This window comes from Carassius gibelio, chromosome A19, assembly GCF_023724105.1.
Source record: "Carassius gibelio isolate Cgi1373 ecotype wild population from Czech Republic chromosome A19, carGib1.2-hapl.c, whole genome shotgun sequence".
Taxonomy (NCBI): domain Eukaryota; kingdom Metazoa; phylum Chordata; class Actinopteri; order Cypriniformes; family Cyprinidae; genus Carassius; species Carassius gibelio.
The window spans coordinates 640,795-657,276 of record NC_068389.1 but is presented as its reverse complement, the minus strand read 5'-3'; the positions used below and the strand labels follow the sequence as shown (position 1 = coordinate 657,276).

The window sequence follows — 16,482 nt, the reverse complement described above, 5'->3', positions numbered from 1 at the left end:
TATACTAAGTGAAAAATTTCAAAAAAGCTTAGAGTACCTGGTATTCCCAGGCGGTCTCCCATCCAGGCACTAACCAGGCCCAAACCTGCTTAGCTTACGAGATCAGACAAGATCGGGCATAGCCAGGCTGGTATGGCCATAAGCGAAGACTGCTGCAAAGAGAAGGCTATTTAAAGATCAGCCAATCTACTCGCCAGTACATTATAAAAGTAGGAAAGAAACCCCAAAAGCTTAAAGCACCTGGTATTCCTAGGCGGTCTCTCATCCAAGTACTAACCTGGCCCAAACCTGCTTATATTCAGAGATCGGGCATTGACTCTATTTTTTGGCAAATTTATTATATACTAAGTGAAAAAATTCCAAAAGCTTAAAGCACCTGGTATTCCTTGGCGGTCTATCATTCAAGTACTAACCAGACCTTAACCTGCTAAGATTCAGAGATCGGGCATTGACTTCTTCTTTTTTTTTTTTTTTTTGCAAGATTATTATATCATTCGTGAAAAATATCCAAAAATTTAAAGCACCTGGTATTCCCAGGCAGTCTCCCATCCATGTACTAACCTGGCCCAAACCTGCTTATATTCAGAGATCGGGCATTGACTCTATTTTTTGCCAAATTTATTATATACTAAGTGAAAAAATTCCAAAAGCTTAAAGCACCTGGTATTCCTTGGCGGTCTCTCATCCAAGTACTAACCAGTCCTAAACCTGCTAAGATTCAGAGATCGGGCATTGACCCTTTTTTTTTTTTTTTTTTTTTTTTTTGCAAGATTATCATATAATTCATGAAAAATATCCAAACATTTAAAGCACCTGGTATTCCCAGGCAGTCTCCCATCCATGTACTAACCTGGCGCAAACCTGCTTATATTCAGAGATCGGGCATTGACTCTATTTTTTGGCAAAATTATTATATACTAAGTGAAAAAATTCCAAAAGCTTAAAGCACCTGGTATTCCTTGGCGGTCTCTCATCCAAGTACTAACCAGACCTAAACCTACTAAGATTCAGAGATCGGGCATTGACTCTTTTTTTTTCTTTTTTTTCTTTTTTTGCAAGATTATTATATAATTCGTGAAAAATATCCAAAAATTTAAAGCACCTGATATTCCCAGGCAGTCTCCCATCCATGTACTAACCTGGCGCAAACCTGCTTATATTCAGAGATCGGGCATTGACTCTATTTTTTTGGCAAAATTATTATATACTAAGTGAAAAATTTCAAAAAAGCTTACAGTACCTGGTATTCCCAGGCGGTCTCCCATCCAGGCACTAACCAGGCCCAAACCTGCTTAGCTTCCGAGATCAGACAAGATCGGGCATAGCCAGGCTGGTATGGCCATAAGCGAAGACTGCTGCAAAGAGAAGGCTATTTAAAGATCAGCCAATCTACTCGCCAGTACATTATAAAAGTAGGAAAGAAACCCCAAAAGCTTAAAGCACCTGGTATTCCTAGGCGGTCTCTCATCCAATTACTAACCTGGCCCAAACCTGCTTATATTCAGAGATCGGGCATTGACTCTATTTTTTGCCAAATTTATTATATACTAAGTGAAAAAATTCCAAAAGCTTAAAGCACCTGGTATTCCTTGGCGGTCTCTCATCCAAGTACTAACCAGACCTAAACCTGCTAAGATTCAGAGATCGGGCATTGACTCTATTTTTTGCCAAATTTATTATATACTAAGTGAAAAAATTCCAAAAGCTTAAAGCACCTGGTATTCCTTGGCGGTCTATCATTCAAGTACTAACCAGACCTTAACCTGCTAAGATTCAGAGATCGGGCATTGACTTCTTCTTTTTTTTTTTTTTTTTGCCAGATTATTATATAATTCGTGAAAAATATCCAAAAATTTAAAGCACCTGGTATTCCCAGGCAGTCTCCCATCCATGTACTAACCTGGCCCAAACCTGCTTATATTCAGAGATCGGGCATTGACTCTATTTTTTGCCAAATTTATTATATACTAAGTGAAAAAATTCCAAAAGCTTAAAGCACCTGGTATTCCTTGGCGGTCTCTCATCCAAGTACTAACCAGACCTAAACCTGCTAAGATTCAGAGATCGGGCATTGACTCTTTTTTTTTTTTTGCAAGATTATTATATAATTCGTGAAAAATATCCAAAAATTTAAAGCACCTGATATTCCCAGGCAGTCTCCCATCCATGTACTAACCTGGCGCAAACCTGCTTATATTCAGAGATCGGGCATTGACTCTATTTTTTGGCAAAATTATTATATACTAAGTGAAAAATTTCAAAAAAGCTTACAGTACCTGGTATTCCCAGGCGGTCTCCCATCCAGGCACTAACCAGGCCCAAACCTGCTTAGCTTCCGAGATCAGACAAGATCGGGCATAGCCAGGCTGGTATGGCCATAAGCGAAGACTGCTGCAAAGAGAAGGCTATTTAAAGATCAGCCAATCTACTCGCCAGTACATTATAAAAGTAGGAAAGAAACCCCAAAAGCTTAAAGCACCTGCTATTCCTAGGCGGTCTCTCATCCAATTACTAACCTGGCCCAAACCTGCTTATATTCAGAGATCGGGCATTGACTCTATTTTTTGCCAAATTTATTATATACTAAGTGAAAAAATTCCAAAAGCTTAAAGCACCTGGTATTCCTTGGCGGTCTCTCATCCAAGTACTAACCAGACCTAAACCTGCTAAGATTCAGAGATCGGGCATTGACTCTTTTTTTTTTTTTTTTTTTTTGCAAGATTATTATATAATTCGTGAAAAATATCCAAACATTTAAAGCACCTGGTATTCCCAGGCAGTCTCCCATCCATGTACTAACCTGGCGCAAACCTGCTTATATTCAGAGATCGGGCATTGACTCTATTTTTTGGCAAAATTATTATATACTAAGTGAAAAATTTCAAAAGCTTAAAGCACCTGGTATTCCTTGGCGGTCTCTCATCCAAGTACTAACTAGACCTAAACCTGCTAAAATTCAGAGATCGGGCATTGACTCTTTTTTTTTTTTTTGCAAGATTTTTATATAATTCGTGAAAAATATCCAAACATTTAAAGCACCTGGTATTCCCAGGCAGTCTCCCATCCATGTACTAACCTGGCGCAAACCTGCTTATATTCAGAGATCGGGCATTGACTCTATTTTTTGGCAAAATTATTATATACTAAGTGAAAAATTTCAAATAAGCTTAGAGTACCTGGTATTCCCAGGCGGTCTCCCATCCAGGCACTAACCAGGCCCAAACCTGCTTAGCTTACGAGATCAGACAAGATCGGGCATAGCCAGGCTGGTATGGCCATAAGCGAAGACTGCTGCAAAGAGAAGGCTATTTAAAGATCAGCCAATCTACTCGCCAGTACATTATAAAAGTAGGAAAGAAACCCCAAAAGCTTAAAGCACCTGGTATTCCTAGGCGGTCTCTCATCCAAGTACTAACCTGGCCCAAACCTGCTTATATTCAGAGATCGGGCATTGACTCTATTTTTTGGCAAATTTATTATATACTAAGTGAAAAAATTCCAAAAGCTTAAAGCACCTGGTATTCCTTGGCGGTCTATCATTCAAGTACTAACCAGACCTTAACCTGCTAAGATTCAGAGATCGGGCATTGACTTCTTCTTTTTTTTTTTTTTTTTGCAAGATTATTATATAATTCGTGAAAAATATCCAAAAATTTAAAGCACCTGGTATTCCCAGGCAGTCTCCCATCCATGTACTAACCTGGCCCAAACCTGCTTATATTCAGAGATCGGGCATTGACTCTATTTTTTGCCAAATTTATTATATACTAAGTGAAAAAATTCCAAAAGCTTAAAGCACCTGGTATTCCTTGGCGGTCTCTCATCCAAGTACTAACCAGACCTAAACCTGCTAAGATTCAGAGATCGGGCATTGACTCTTTTTTTTTTTTTTTTTTTTTTTTTTGCAAGATTATTATATAATTCATGAAAAATATCCAAACATTTAAAGCACCTGGTATTCCCAGGCAGTCTCCCATCCATGTACTAACCTGGCGCAAACCTGCTTATATTCAGAGATCGGGCATTGACTCTATTTTTTGGCAAAATTATTATATACTAAGTGAAAAAATTCCAAAAGCTTAAAGCACCTGGTATTCCTTGGCGGTCTCTCATCCAAGTACTAACCAGACCTAAACCTACTAAGATTCAGAGATCGGGCATTGACTCTTTTTTTTTCTTTTTTTTTTTTTTTTGCAAGATTATTATATAATTCGTGAAAAATATCCAAAAATTTAAAGCACCTGATATTCCCAGGCAGTCTCCCATCCATGTACTAACCTGGCGCAAACCTGCTTATATTCAGAGATCGGGCATTGACTCTATTTTTTTGGCAAAATTATTATATACTAAGTGAAAAATTTCAAAAAAGCTTACAGTACCTGGTATTCCCAGGCGGTCTCCCATCCAGGCACTAACCAGGCCCAAACCTGCTTAGCTTCCGAGATCAGACAAGATCGGGCATAGCCAGGCTGGTATGGCCATAAGCGAAGACTGCTGCAAAGAGAAGGCTATTTAAAGATCAGCCAATCTACTCGCCAGTACATTATAAAAGTAGGAAAGAAACCCCAAAAGCTTAAAGCACCTGGTATTCCTAGGCGGTCTCTCATCCAATTACTAACCTGGCCCAAACCTGCTTATATTCAGAGATCGGGCATTGACTCTATTTTTTGCCAAATTTATTATATACTAAGTGAAAAAATTCCAAAAGCTTAAAGCACCTGGTATTCCTTGGCGGTCTCTCATCCAAGTACTAACCAGATCTAAACCTGCTAAGATTCAGAGATCGGGCATTGACTCTTTTTTATTTTGTTGCAAGATTATTATATAATTCGTGAAAAATATCCAAACATTTAAAGCACCTGGTATTCCCAGGCAGTCTCCCATCCATGTACTAACCTGGCGCAAACCTGCTTATATTCAGAGATCGGGCATTGGCTCTATTTTTTGGCAAAATTATTATATACTAAGTGAAAAATTTCAAAAAAGCTTAGAGTACCTGGTATTCCCAGGCGGTCTCCCATCCAGGCACTAACCAGGCCCAAACCTGCTTAGCTTACGAGATCAGACAAGATCGGGCATAGCCAGGCTGGTATGGCCATAAGCGAAGACTGCTGCAAAGAGAAGGCTATTTAAAGATCAGCCAATCTACTCGCCAGTACATTATAAAAGTAGGAAAGAAACCCCAAAAGCTTAAAGCACCTGCTATTCCTAGGCGGTCTCTCATCCAAGTACTAACCTGGCCCAAACCTGCTTATATTCAGAGATCGGGCATTGACTCTATTTTTTGGCAAATTTATTATATACTAAGTGAAAAAATTCCAAAAGCTTAAAGCACCTGGTATTCCTTGGCGGTCTATCATTCAAGTACTAACCAGACCTTAACCTGCTAAGATTCAGAGATCGGGCATTGACTTCTTCTTTTTTTTTTTTTTTTTGCAAGATTATTATATAATTCGTGAAAAATATCCAAAAATTTAAAGCACCTGGTATTCCCAGGCAGTCTCCCATCCATGTACTAACCTGGCCCAAACCTGCTTATATTCAGAGATCGGGCATTGACTCTATTTTTTGCCAAATTTATTATATACTAAGTGAAAAAATTCCAAAAGCTTAAAGCACCTGGTATTCCTTGGCGGTCTCTCATCCAAGTACTAACCAGTCCTAAACCTGCTAAGATTCAGAGATCGGGCATTGACTCTTTTTTTTTTTTTTTTGCAAGATTATTATATAATTCATGAAAAATATCCAAACATTTAAAGCACCTGGTATTCCCAGGCAGTCTCCCATCCATGTACTAACCTGGCGCAAACCTGCTTATATTCAGAGATCGGGCATTGACTCTATTTTTTGGCAAAATTATTATATACTAAGTGAAAAAATTCCAAAAGCTTAAAGCACCTGGTATTCCTTGGCGGTCTCTCATCCAAGTACTAACCAGACCTAAACCTACTAAGATTCAGAGATCGGGCATTGACTCTTTTTTTTTCTTTTTTTTTTTTTTTTTGCAAGATTATTATATAATTCGTGAAAAATATCCAAAAATTTAAAGCACCTGATATTCCCAGGCAGTCTCCCATCCATGTACTAACCTGGCGCAAACCTGCTTATATTCAGAGATCGGGCATTGACTCTATTTTTTTGGCAAAATTATTATATACTAAGTGAAAAATTTCAAAAAAGCTTACAGTACCTGGTATTCCCAGGCGGTCTCCCATCCAGGCACTAACCAGGCCCAAACCTGCTTAGCTTCCGAGATCAGACAAGATCGGGCATAGCCAGGCTGGTATGGCCATAAGCGAAGACTGCTGCAAAGAGAAGGCTATTTAAAGATCAGCCAATCTACTCGCCAGTACATTATAAAAGTAGGAAAGAAACCCCAAAAGCTTAAAGCACCTGGTATTCCTAGGCGGTCTCTCATCCAATTACTAACCTGGCCCAAACCTGCTTATATTCAGAGATCGGGCATTGACTCTATTTTTTGCCAAATTTATTATATACTAAGTGAAAAAATTCCAAAAGCTTAAAGCACCTGGTATTCCTTGGCGGTCTCTCATCCAAGTACTAACCAGATCTAAACCTGCTAAGATTCAGAGATCGGGCATTGACTCTTTTTTATTTTGTTGCAAGATTATTATATAATTCGTGAAAAATATCCAAACATTTAAAGCACCTGGTATTCCCAGGCAGTCTCCCATCCATGTACTAACCTGGCGCAAACCTGCTTATATTCAGAGATCGGGCATTGGCTCTATTTTTTGGCAAAATTATTATATACTAAGTGAAAAATTTCAAAAAAGCTTAGAGTACCTGGTATTCCCAGGCGGTCTCCCATCCAGGCACTAACCAGGCCCAAACCTGCTTAGCTTACGAGATCAGACAAGATCGGGCATAGCCAGGCTGGTATGGCCATAAGCGAAGACTGCTGCAAAGAGAAGGCTATTTAAAGATCAGCCAATCTACTCGCCAGTACATTATAAAAGTAGGAAAGAAACCCCAAAAGCTTAAAGCACCTGCTATTCCTAGGCGGCCTCTCATCCAAGTACTAACCTGGCCCAAACCTGCTTATATTCAGAGATCGGGCATTGACTCTATTTTTTGGCAAATTTATTATATACTAAGTGAAAAAATTCCAAAAGCTTAAAGCACCTGGTATTCCTTGGCGGTCTATCATTCAAGTACTAACCAGACCTTAACCTGCTAAGATTCAGAGATCGGGCATTGACTTCTTCTTTTTTTTTTTTTTTTTGCAAGATTATTATATAATTCGTGAAAAATATCCAAAAATTTAAAGCACCTGGTATTCCCAGGCAGTCTCCCATCCATGTACTAACCTGGCCCAAACCTGCTTATATTCAGAGATCGGGCATTGACTCTATTTTTTGCCAAATTTATTATATACTAAGTGAAAAAATTCCAAAAGCTTAAAGCACCTGGTATTCCTTGGCGGTCTCTCATCCAAGTACTAACCAGTCCTAAACCTGCTAAGATTCAGAGATCGGGCATTGACTCTTTTTTTTTTTTTTTTGCAAGATTATTATATAATTCATGAAAAATATCCAAACATTTAAAGCACCTGGTATTCCCAGGCAGTCTCCCATCCATGTACTAACCTGGCGCAAACCTGCTTATATTCAGAGATCGGGCATTGACTCTATTTTTTGGCAAAATTATTATATACTAAGTGAAAAAATTCCAAAAGCTTAAAGCACCTGGTATTCCTTGGCGGTCTCTCATCCAAGTACTAACCAGACCTAAACCTACTAAGATTCAGAGATCGGGCATTGACTCTTTTTTTTTCTTTTTTTTTTTTTTTTGCAAGATTATTATATAATTCGTGAAAAATATCCAAAAATTTAAAGCACCTGATATTCCCAGGCAGTCTCCCATCCATGTACTAACCTGGCGCAAACCTGCTTATATTCAGAGATCGGGCATTGACTCTATTTTTTTGGCAAAATTATTATATACTAAGTGAAAAATTTCAAAAAAGCTTACAGTACCTGGTATTCCCAGGCGGTCTCCCATCCAGGCACTAACCAGGCCCAAACCTGCTTAGCTTCCGAGATCAGACAAGATCGGGCATAGCCAGGCTGGTATGGCCATAAGCGAAGACTGCTGCAAAGAGAAGGCTATTTAAAGATCAGCCAATCTACTCGCCAGTACATTATAAAAGTAGGAAAGAAACCCCAAAAGCTTAAAGCACCTGGTATTCCTAGGCGGTCTCTCATCCAATTACTAACCTGGCCCAAACCTGCTTATATTCAGAGATCGGGCATTGACTCTATTTTTTGCCAAATTTATTATATACTAAGTGAAAAAATTCCAAAAGCTTAAAGCACCTGGTATTCCTTGGCGGTCTCTCATCCAAGTACTAACCAGATCTAAACCTGCTAAGATTCAGAGATCGGGCATTGACTCTTTTTTATTTTGTTGCAAGATTATTATATAATTCGTGAAAAATATCCAAACATTTAAAGCACCTGGTATTCCCAGGCAGTCTCCCATCCATGTACTAACCTGGCGCAAACCTGCTTATATTCAGAGATCGGGCATTGGCTCTATTTTTTGGCAAAATTATTATATACTAAGTGAAAAATTTCAAAAAAGCTTAGAGTACCTGGTATTCCCAGGCGGTCTCCCATCCAGGCACTAACCAGGCCCAAACCTGCTTAGCTTACGAGATCAGACAAGATCGGGCATAGCCAGGCTGGTATGGCCATAAGCGAAGACTGCTGCAAAGAGAAGGCTATTTAAAGATCAGCCAATCTACTCGCCAGTACATTATAAAAGTAGGAAAGAAACCCCAAAAGCTTAAAGCACCTGCTATTCCTAGGCGGCCTCTCATCCAAGTACTAACCTGGCCCAAACCTGCTTATATTCAGAGATCGGGCATTGACTCTATTTTTTGGCAAATTTATTATATACTAAGTGAAAAAATTCCAAAAGCTTAAAGCACCTGGTATTCCTTGGCGGTCTATCATTCAAGTACTAACCAGACCTTAACCTGCTAAGATTCAGAGATCGGGCATTGACTTCTTCTTTTTTTTTTTTTTTTGCAAGATTATTATATAATTCGTGAAAAATATCCAAAAATTTAAAGCACCTGGTATTCCCAGGCAGTCTCCCATCCATGTACTAACCTGGCCCAAACCTGCTTATATTCAGAGATCGGGCATTGACTCTATTTTTTGCCAAATTTATTATATACTAAGTGAAAAAATTCCAAAAGCTTAAAGCACCTGGTATTCCTTGGCGGTCTCTCATCCAAGTACTAACCAGTCCTAAACCTGCTAAGATTCAGAGATCGGGCATTGACTCTTTTTTTTTTTTTTTGCAAGATTATTATATAATTCATGAAAAATATCCAAACATTTAAAGCACCTGGTATTCCCAGGCAGTCTCCCATCCATGTACTAACCTGGCGCAAACCTGCTTATATTCAGATATCGGGCATTGACTCTATTTTTTGGCAAAATTATTATATACTAAGTGAAAAAATTCCAAAAGCTTAAAGCACCTGGTATTCCTTGGCGGTCTCTCATCCAAGTACTAACCAGACCTAAACCTACTAAGATTCAGAGATCGGGCATTGACTCTTTTTTTTTCTTTTTTTTTTTTTTTTGCAAGATTATTATATAATTCGTGAAAAATATCCAAAAATTTAAAGCACCTGATATTCCCAGGCAGTCTCCCATCCATGTACTAACCTGGCGCAAACCTGCTTATATTCAGAGATCGGGCATTGACTCTATTTTTTTGGCAAAATTATTATATACTAAGTGAAAAATTTCAAAAAAGCTTACAGTACCTGGTATTCCCAGGCGGTCTCCCATCCAGGCACTAACCAGGCCCAACCTGCTTAGCTTCCGAGATCAGACAAGATCGGGCATAGCCAGGCTGGTATGGCCATAAGCGAAGACTGCTGCAAAGAGAAGGCTATTTAAAGATCAGCCAATCTACTCGCCAGTACATTATAAAAGTAGGAAAGAAACCCCAAAAGCTTAAAGCACCTGGTATTCCTAGGCGGTCTCTCATCCAATTACTAACCTGGCCCAAACCTGCTTATATTCAGAGATCGGGCATTGACTCTATTTTTTGCCAAATTTATTATATACTAAGTGAAAAAATTCCAAAAGCTTAAAGCACCTGGTATTCCTTGGCGGTCTCTCATCCAAGTACTAACCAGACCTAAACCTGCTAAGATTCAGAGATCGGGCATTGACTCTATTTTTTGCCAAATTTATTATATACTAAGTGAAAAAATTCCAAAAGCTTAAAGCACCTGGTATTCCTTGGCGGTCTATCATTCAAGTACTAACCAGACCTTAACCTGCTAAGATTCAGAGATCGGGCATTGACTTCTTCTTTTTTTTTTTTTTTTGCCAGATTATTATATAATTCGTGAAAAATATCCAAAAATTTAAAGCACCTGGTATTCCCAGGCAGTCTCCCATCCATGTACTAACCTGGCCCAAACCTGCTTATATTCAGAGATCGGGCATTGACTCTATTTTTTGCCAAATTTATTATATACTAAGTGAAAAAATTCCAAAAGCTTAAAGCACCTGGTATTCCTTGGCGGTCTCTCATCCAAGTACTAACCAGACCTAAACCTGCTAAGATTCAGAGATCGGGCATTGACTCTTTTTTTTTTTTTGCAAGATTATTATATAATTCGTGAAAAATATCCAAAAATTTAAAGCACCTGATATTCCCAGGCAGTCTCCCATCCATGTACTAACCTGGCGCAAACCTGCTTATATTCAGAGATCGGGCATTGACTCTATTTTTTGGCAAAATTATTATATACTAAGTGAAAAATTTCAAAAAAGCTTACAGTACCTGGTATTCCCAGGCGGTCTCCCATCCAGGCACTAACCAGGCCCAAACCTGCTTAGCTTCCGAGATCAGACAAGATCGGGCATAGCCAGGCTGGTATGGCCATAAGCGAAGACTGCTGCAAAGAGAAGGCTATTTAAAGATCAGCCAATCTACTCGCCAGTACATTATAAAAGTAGGAAAGAAACCCCAAAAGCTTAAAGCACCTGCTATTCCTAGGCGGTCTCTCATCCAATTACTAACCTGGCCCAAACCTGCTTATATTCAGAGATCGGGCATTGACTCTATTTTTTGCCAAATTTATTATATACTAAGTGAAAAAATTCCAAAAGCTTAAAGCACCTGGTATTCCTTGGCGGTCTCTCATCCAAGTACTAACCAGACCTAAACCTGCTAAGATTCAGAGATCGGGCATTGACTCTTTTTTTTTTTTTTTTTTTTTTTTGCAAGATTATTATATAATTCATGAAAAATATCCAAACATTTAAAGCACCTGGTATTCCCAGGCAGTCTCCCATCCATGTACTAACCTGGCGCAAACCTGCTTATATTCAGAGATCGGGCATTGACTCTATTTTTTGGCAAAATTATTATATACTAAGTGAAAAATTTCAAAAGCTTAAAGCACCTGGTATTCCTTGGCGGTCTCTCATCCAAGTACTAACTAGACCTAAACCTGCTAAAATTCAGAGATCGGGCATTGACTCTTTTTTTTTTTTTTGCAAGATTTTTATATAATTCGTGAAAAATATCCAAACATTTAAAGCACCTGGTATTCCCAGGCAGTCTCCCATCCATGTACTAACCTGGCGCAAACCTGCTTATATTCAGAGATCGGGCATTGACTCTATTTTTTGGCAAAATTATTATATACTAAGTGAAAAATTTCAAATAAGCTTAGAGTACCTGGTATTCCCAGGCGGTCTCCCATCCAGGCACTAACCAGGCCCAAACCTGCTTAGCTTACGAGATCAGACAAGATCGGGCATAGCCAGGCTGGTATGGCCATAAGCGAAGACTGCTGCAAAGAGAAGGCTATTTAAAGATCAGCCAATCTACTCGCCAGTACATTATAAAAGTAGGAAAGAAACCCCAAAAGCTTAAAGCACCTGGTATTCCTAGGCGGTCTCTCATCCAAGTACTAACCTGGCCCAAACCTGCTTATATTCAGAGATCGGGCATTGACTCTATTTTTTGGCAAATTTATTATATACTAAGTGAAAAAATTCCAAAAGCTTAAAGCACCTGGTATTCCTTGGCGGTCTATCATTCAAGTACTAACCAGACCTTAACCTGCTAAGATTCAGAGATCGGGCATTGACTTCTTCTTTTTTTTTTTTTTTTTTGCAAGATTATTATATAATTCGTGAAAAATATCCAAAAATTTAAAGCACCTGGTATTCCCAGGCAGTCTCCCATCCATGTACTAACCTGGCCCAAACCTGCTTATATTCAGAGATCGGGCATTGACTCTATTTTTTGCCAAATTTATTATATACTAAGTGAAAAAATTCCAAAAGCTTAAAGCACCTGGTATTCCTTGGCGGTCTCTCATCCAAGTACTAACCAGACCTAAACCTGCTAAGATTCAGAGATCGGGCATTGACTCTTTTTTTTTTTTTTTTTTTTTTTTTTTGCAAGATTATTATATAATTCATGAAAAATATCCAAACATTTAAAGCACCTGGTATTCCCAGGCAGTCTCCCATCCATGTACTAACCTGGCGCAAACCTGCTTATATTCAGAGATCGGGCATTGACTCTATTTTTTGGCAAAATTATTATATACTAAGTGAAAAAATTCCAAAAGCTTAAAGCACCTGGTATTCCTTGGCGGTCTCTCATCCAAGTACTAACCAGACCTAAACCTACTAAGATTCAGAGATCGGGCATTGACTCTTTTTTTTTCTTTTTTTTTTTTTTTTGCAAGATTATTATATAATTCGTGAAAAATATCCAAAAATTTAAAGCACCTGATATTCCCAGGCAGTCTCCCATCCATGTACTAACCTGGCGCAAACCTGCTTATATTCAGAGATCGGGCATTGACTCTATTTTTTTGGCAAAATTATTATATACTAAGTGAAAAATTTCAAAAAAGCTTACAGTACCTGGTATTCCCAGGCGGTCTCCCATCCAGGCACTAACCAGGCCCAAACCTGCTTAGCTTCCGAGATCAGACAAGATCGGGCATAGCCAGGCTGGTATGGCCATAAGCGAAGACTGCTGCAAAGAGAAGGCTATTTAAAGATCAGCCAATCTACTCGCCAGTACATTATAAAAGTAGGAAAGAAACCCCAAAAGCTTAAAGCACCTGGTATTCCTAGGCGGTCTCTCATCCAATTACTAACCTGGCCCAAACCTGCTTATATTCAGAGATCGGGCATTGACTCTATTTTTTGCCAAATTTATTATATACTAAGTGAAAAAATTCCAAAAGCTTAAAGCACCTGGTATTCCTTGGCGGTCTCTCATCCAAGTACTAACCAGATCTAAACCTGCTAAGATTCAGAGATCGGGCATTGACTCTTTTTTATTTTGTTGCAAGATTATTATATAATTCGTGAAAAATATCCAAACATTTAAAGCACCTGGTATTCCCAGGCAGTCTCCCATCCATGTACTAACCTGGCGCAAACCTGCTTATATTCAGAGATCGGGCATTGGCTCTATTTTTTGGCAAAATTATTATATACTAAGTGAAAAATTTCAAAAAAGCTTAGAGTACCTGGTATTCCCAGGCGGTCTCCCATCCAGGCACTAACCAGGCCCAAACCTGCTTAGCTTACGAGATCAGACAAGATCGGGCATAGCCAGGCTGGTATGGCCATAAGCGAAGACTGCTGCAAAGAGAAGGCTATTTAAAGATCAGCCAATCTACTCGCCAGTACATTATAAAAGTAGGAAAGAAACCCCAAAAGCTTAAAGCACCTGCTATTCCTAGGCGGTCTCTCTTCCAATTACTAACCTGGCCCAAACCTGCTTATATTCAGAGATCGGGCATTGACTCTATTTTTTGCCAAATTTATTATATACTAAGTGAAAAAATTCCAAAAGCTTAAAGCACCTGGTATTCCTTGGCGGTCTCTCATCCAAGTACTAACCAGACCTAAACCTGCTAAGATTCAGAGATCGGGCATTGACTCTATTTTTTGCCAAATTTATTATATACTAAGTGAAAAAATTCCAAAAGCTTAAAGCACCTGGTATTCCTTGGCGGTCTATCATTCAAGTACTAACCAGACCTTAACCTGCTAAGATTCAGAGATCGGGCATTGACTTCTTCTTTTTTTTTTTTTTTTGCCAGATTATTATATAATTCGTGAAAAATATCCAAAAATTTAAAGCACCTGGTATTCCCAGGCAGTCTCCCATCCATGTACTAACCTGGCCCAAACCTGCTTATATTCAGAGATCGGGCATTGACTCTATTTTTTGCCAAATTTATTATATACTAAGTGAAAAAATTCCAAAAGCTTAAAGCACCTGGTATTCCTTGGCGGTCTCTCATCCAAGTACTAACCAGACCTAAACCTGCTAAGATTCAGAGATCGGGCATTGACTCTTTTTTTTTTTTTGCAAGATTATTATATAATTCGTGAAAAATATCCAAAAATTTAAAGCACCTGATATTCCCAGGCAGTCTCCCATCCATGTACTTACCTGGCGCAAACCTGCTTATATTCAGAGATCGGGCATTGACTCTATTTTTTGGCAAAATTATTTTATACTAAGTGAAAAATTTCAAAAAAGCTTACAGTACCTGGTATTCCCAGGCGGTCTCCCATCCAGGCACTAACCAGGCCCAAACCTGCTTAGCTTCCGAGATCAGACAAGATCGGGCATAGCCAGGCTGGTATGGCCATAAGCGAAGACTGCTGCAAAGAGAAGGCTATTTAAAGATCAGCCAATCTACTCGCCAGTACATTATAAAAGTAGGAAAGAAACCCCAAAAGCTTAAAGCACCTGCTATTCCTAGGCGGTCTCTCATCCAATTACTAACCTGGCCCAAACCTGCTTATATTCAGAGATCGGGCATTGACTCTATTTTTTGCCAAATTTATTATATACTAAGTGAAAAAATTCCAAAAGCTTAAAGCACCTGGTATTCCTTGGCGGTCTCTCATCCAAGTACTAACCAGACCTAAACCTGCTAAGATTCAGAGATCGGGCATTGACTCTTTTTTTTTTTTTTTTTTTTTGCAAGATTATTATATAATTCGTGAAAAATATCCAAACATTTAAAGCACCTGGTATTCCCAGGCAGTCTCCCATCCATGTACTAACCTGGCGCAAACCTGCTTATATTCAGAGATCGGGCATTGACTCTATTTTTTGGCAAAATTATTATATACTAAGTGAAAAATTTCAAAAGCTTAAAGCACCTGGTATTCCTTGGCGGTCTCTCATTAAAAGTACTAACTAGACCTAAACCTGCTAAAATTCAGAGATCGGGCATTGACTCTTTTTTTTTTTTTTTGCAAGATTTTTATATAATTCGTGAAAAATATCCAAACATTTAAAGCACCTGGTATTCCCAGGCAGTCTCCCATCCATGTACTAACCTGGCGCAAACCTGCTTATATTCAGAGATCGGGCATTGACTCTATTTTTTGGCAAAATTATTATATACTAAGTGAAAAATTTCAAATAAGCTTAGAGTACCTGGTATTCCCAGGCGGTCTCCCATCCAGGCACTAACCAGGCCCAAACCTGCTTAGCTTACGAGATCAGACAAGATCGGGCATAGCCAGGCTGGTATGGCCATAAGCGAAGACTGCTGCAAAGAGAAGGCTATTTAAAGATCAGCCAATCTACTCGCCAGTACATTATAAAAGTAGGAAAGAAACCCCAAAAGCTTAAAGCACCTGGTATTCCTAGGCGGTCTCTCATCCAAGTACTAACCTGGCCCAAACCTGCTTATATTCAGAGATCGGGCATTGACTCTATTTTTTGGCAAATTTATTATATACTAAGTGAAAAAATTCCAAAAGCTTAAAGCACCTGGTATTCCTTGGCGGTCTATCATTCAAGTACTAACCAGACCTTAACCTGCTAAGATTCAGAGATCGGGCATTGACTTCTTCTTTTTTTTTTTTTTTTTTGCAAGATTATTATATAATTCGTGAAAAATATCCAAAAATTTAAAGCACCTGGTATTCCCAGGCAGTCTCCCATCCATGTACTAACCTGGCCCAAACCTGCTTATATTCAGAGATCGGGCATTGACTCTATTTTTTGCCAAATTTATTATATACTAAGTGAAAAAATTCCAAAAGCTTAAAGCACCTGGTATTCCTTGGCGGTCTCTCATCCAAGTACTAACCAGACCTAAACCTGCTAAGATTCAGAGATCGGGCATTGACTCTTTTTTTTTTTTTTTTTTTTTTTTGCAAGATTATTATATAATTCATGAAAAATATCCAAACATTTAAAGCACCTGGTATTCCCAGGCAGTCTCCCATCCATGTACTAACCTGGCGCAAACCTGCTTATATTCAGAGATCGGGCATTGACTCTATTTTTTGGCAAAATTATTATATACTAAGTGAAAAAATTCCAAAAGCTTAAAGCACCTGGTATTCCTTGGCGGTCTCTCATCCAAGTACTAACCAGACCTAAACCTACTAAGATTCAGAGATC

General features: G+C 38.8%; 8 non-coding genes and 9 pseudogenes across 8 annotated transcripts; all 17 read right to left on the bottom strand.

Moving 5' to 3' along the window:
• Positions 1-25: 25 nt before the first annotated feature.
• On the bottom strand, positions 26-144 carry LOC127936414 (uncharacterized; annotated as a pseudogene).
• Positions 145-1,228: 1,084 nt separating this feature from the next.
• LOC127936509 (5S ribosomal RNA) lies at positions 1,229-1,347 on the bottom strand. Its single transcript, XR_008148290.1, has one exon. It is a non-coding gene; the product is annotated as a 5S ribosomal RNA (ribosomal RNA).
• A 917-nt stretch (positions 1,348-2,264) lies between these two features.
• LOC127936498 (5S ribosomal RNA) lies at positions 2,265-2,383 on the bottom strand. Its single transcript, XR_008148289.1, has one exon. It is a non-coding gene; the product is annotated as a 5S ribosomal RNA (ribosomal RNA).
• Positions 2,384-3,164: 781 nt separating this feature from the next.
• LOC127936413 (uncharacterized) lies at positions 3,165-3,283 on the bottom strand (annotated as a pseudogene).
• Positions 3,284-4,367: 1,084 nt separating this feature from the next.
• LOC127936486 (5S ribosomal RNA) lies at positions 4,368-4,486 on the bottom strand. The gene has a single exon (XR_008148287.1). It is a non-coding gene; the product is annotated as a 5S ribosomal RNA (ribosomal RNA).
• A 498-nt stretch (positions 4,487-4,984) lies between these two features.
• On the bottom strand, positions 4,985-5,103 carry LOC127936412 (uncharacterized; annotated as a pseudogene).
• Positions 5,104-6,178: 1,075 nt separating this feature from the next.
• LOC127936475 (5S ribosomal RNA) lies at positions 6,179-6,297 on the bottom strand. Its single transcript, XR_008148286.1, has one exon. It is a non-coding gene; the product is annotated as a 5S ribosomal RNA (ribosomal RNA).
• Positions 6,298-6,795: 498 nt separating this feature from the next.
• LOC127936411 (uncharacterized) lies at positions 6,796-6,914 on the bottom strand (annotated as a pseudogene).
• A 1,074-nt stretch (positions 6,915-7,988) lies between these two features.
• Positions 7,989-8,107, bottom strand: LOC127936464 (5S ribosomal RNA). Its single transcript, XR_008148285.1, has one exon. It is a non-coding gene; the product is annotated as a 5S ribosomal RNA (ribosomal RNA).
• Positions 8,108-8,605: 498 nt separating this feature from the next.
• LOC127936410 (uncharacterized) lies at positions 8,606-8,724 on the bottom strand (annotated as a pseudogene).
• Positions 8,725-9,796: 1,072 nt separating this feature from the next.
• Positions 9,797-9,914, bottom strand: LOC127936271 (uncharacterized; annotated as a pseudogene).
• Positions 9,915-10,830: 916 nt separating this feature from the next.
• LOC127936453 (5S ribosomal RNA) lies at positions 10,831-10,949 on the bottom strand. Its single transcript, XR_008148284.1, has one exon. It is a non-coding gene; the product is annotated as a 5S ribosomal RNA (ribosomal RNA).
• Positions 10,950-11,733: 784 nt separating this feature from the next.
• LOC127936408 (uncharacterized) lies at positions 11,734-11,852 on the bottom strand (annotated as a pseudogene).
• A 1,086-nt stretch (positions 11,853-12,938) lies between these two features.
• LOC127936442 (5S ribosomal RNA) lies at positions 12,939-13,057 on the bottom strand. Its single transcript, XR_008148283.1, has one exon. It is a non-coding gene; the product is annotated as a 5S ribosomal RNA (ribosomal RNA).
• Positions 13,058-13,555: 498 nt separating this feature from the next.
• Positions 13,556-13,674, bottom strand: LOC127936407 (uncharacterized; annotated as a pseudogene).
• Positions 13,675-14,590: 916 nt separating this feature from the next.
• Positions 14,591-14,709, bottom strand: LOC127936431 (5S ribosomal RNA). The gene has a single exon (XR_008148282.1). It is a non-coding gene; the product is annotated as a 5S ribosomal RNA (ribosomal RNA).
• A 783-nt stretch (positions 14,710-15,492) lies between these two features.
• Positions 15,493-15,611, bottom strand: LOC127936406 (uncharacterized; annotated as a pseudogene).
• Positions 15,612-16,482: the final 871 nt, after the last annotated feature.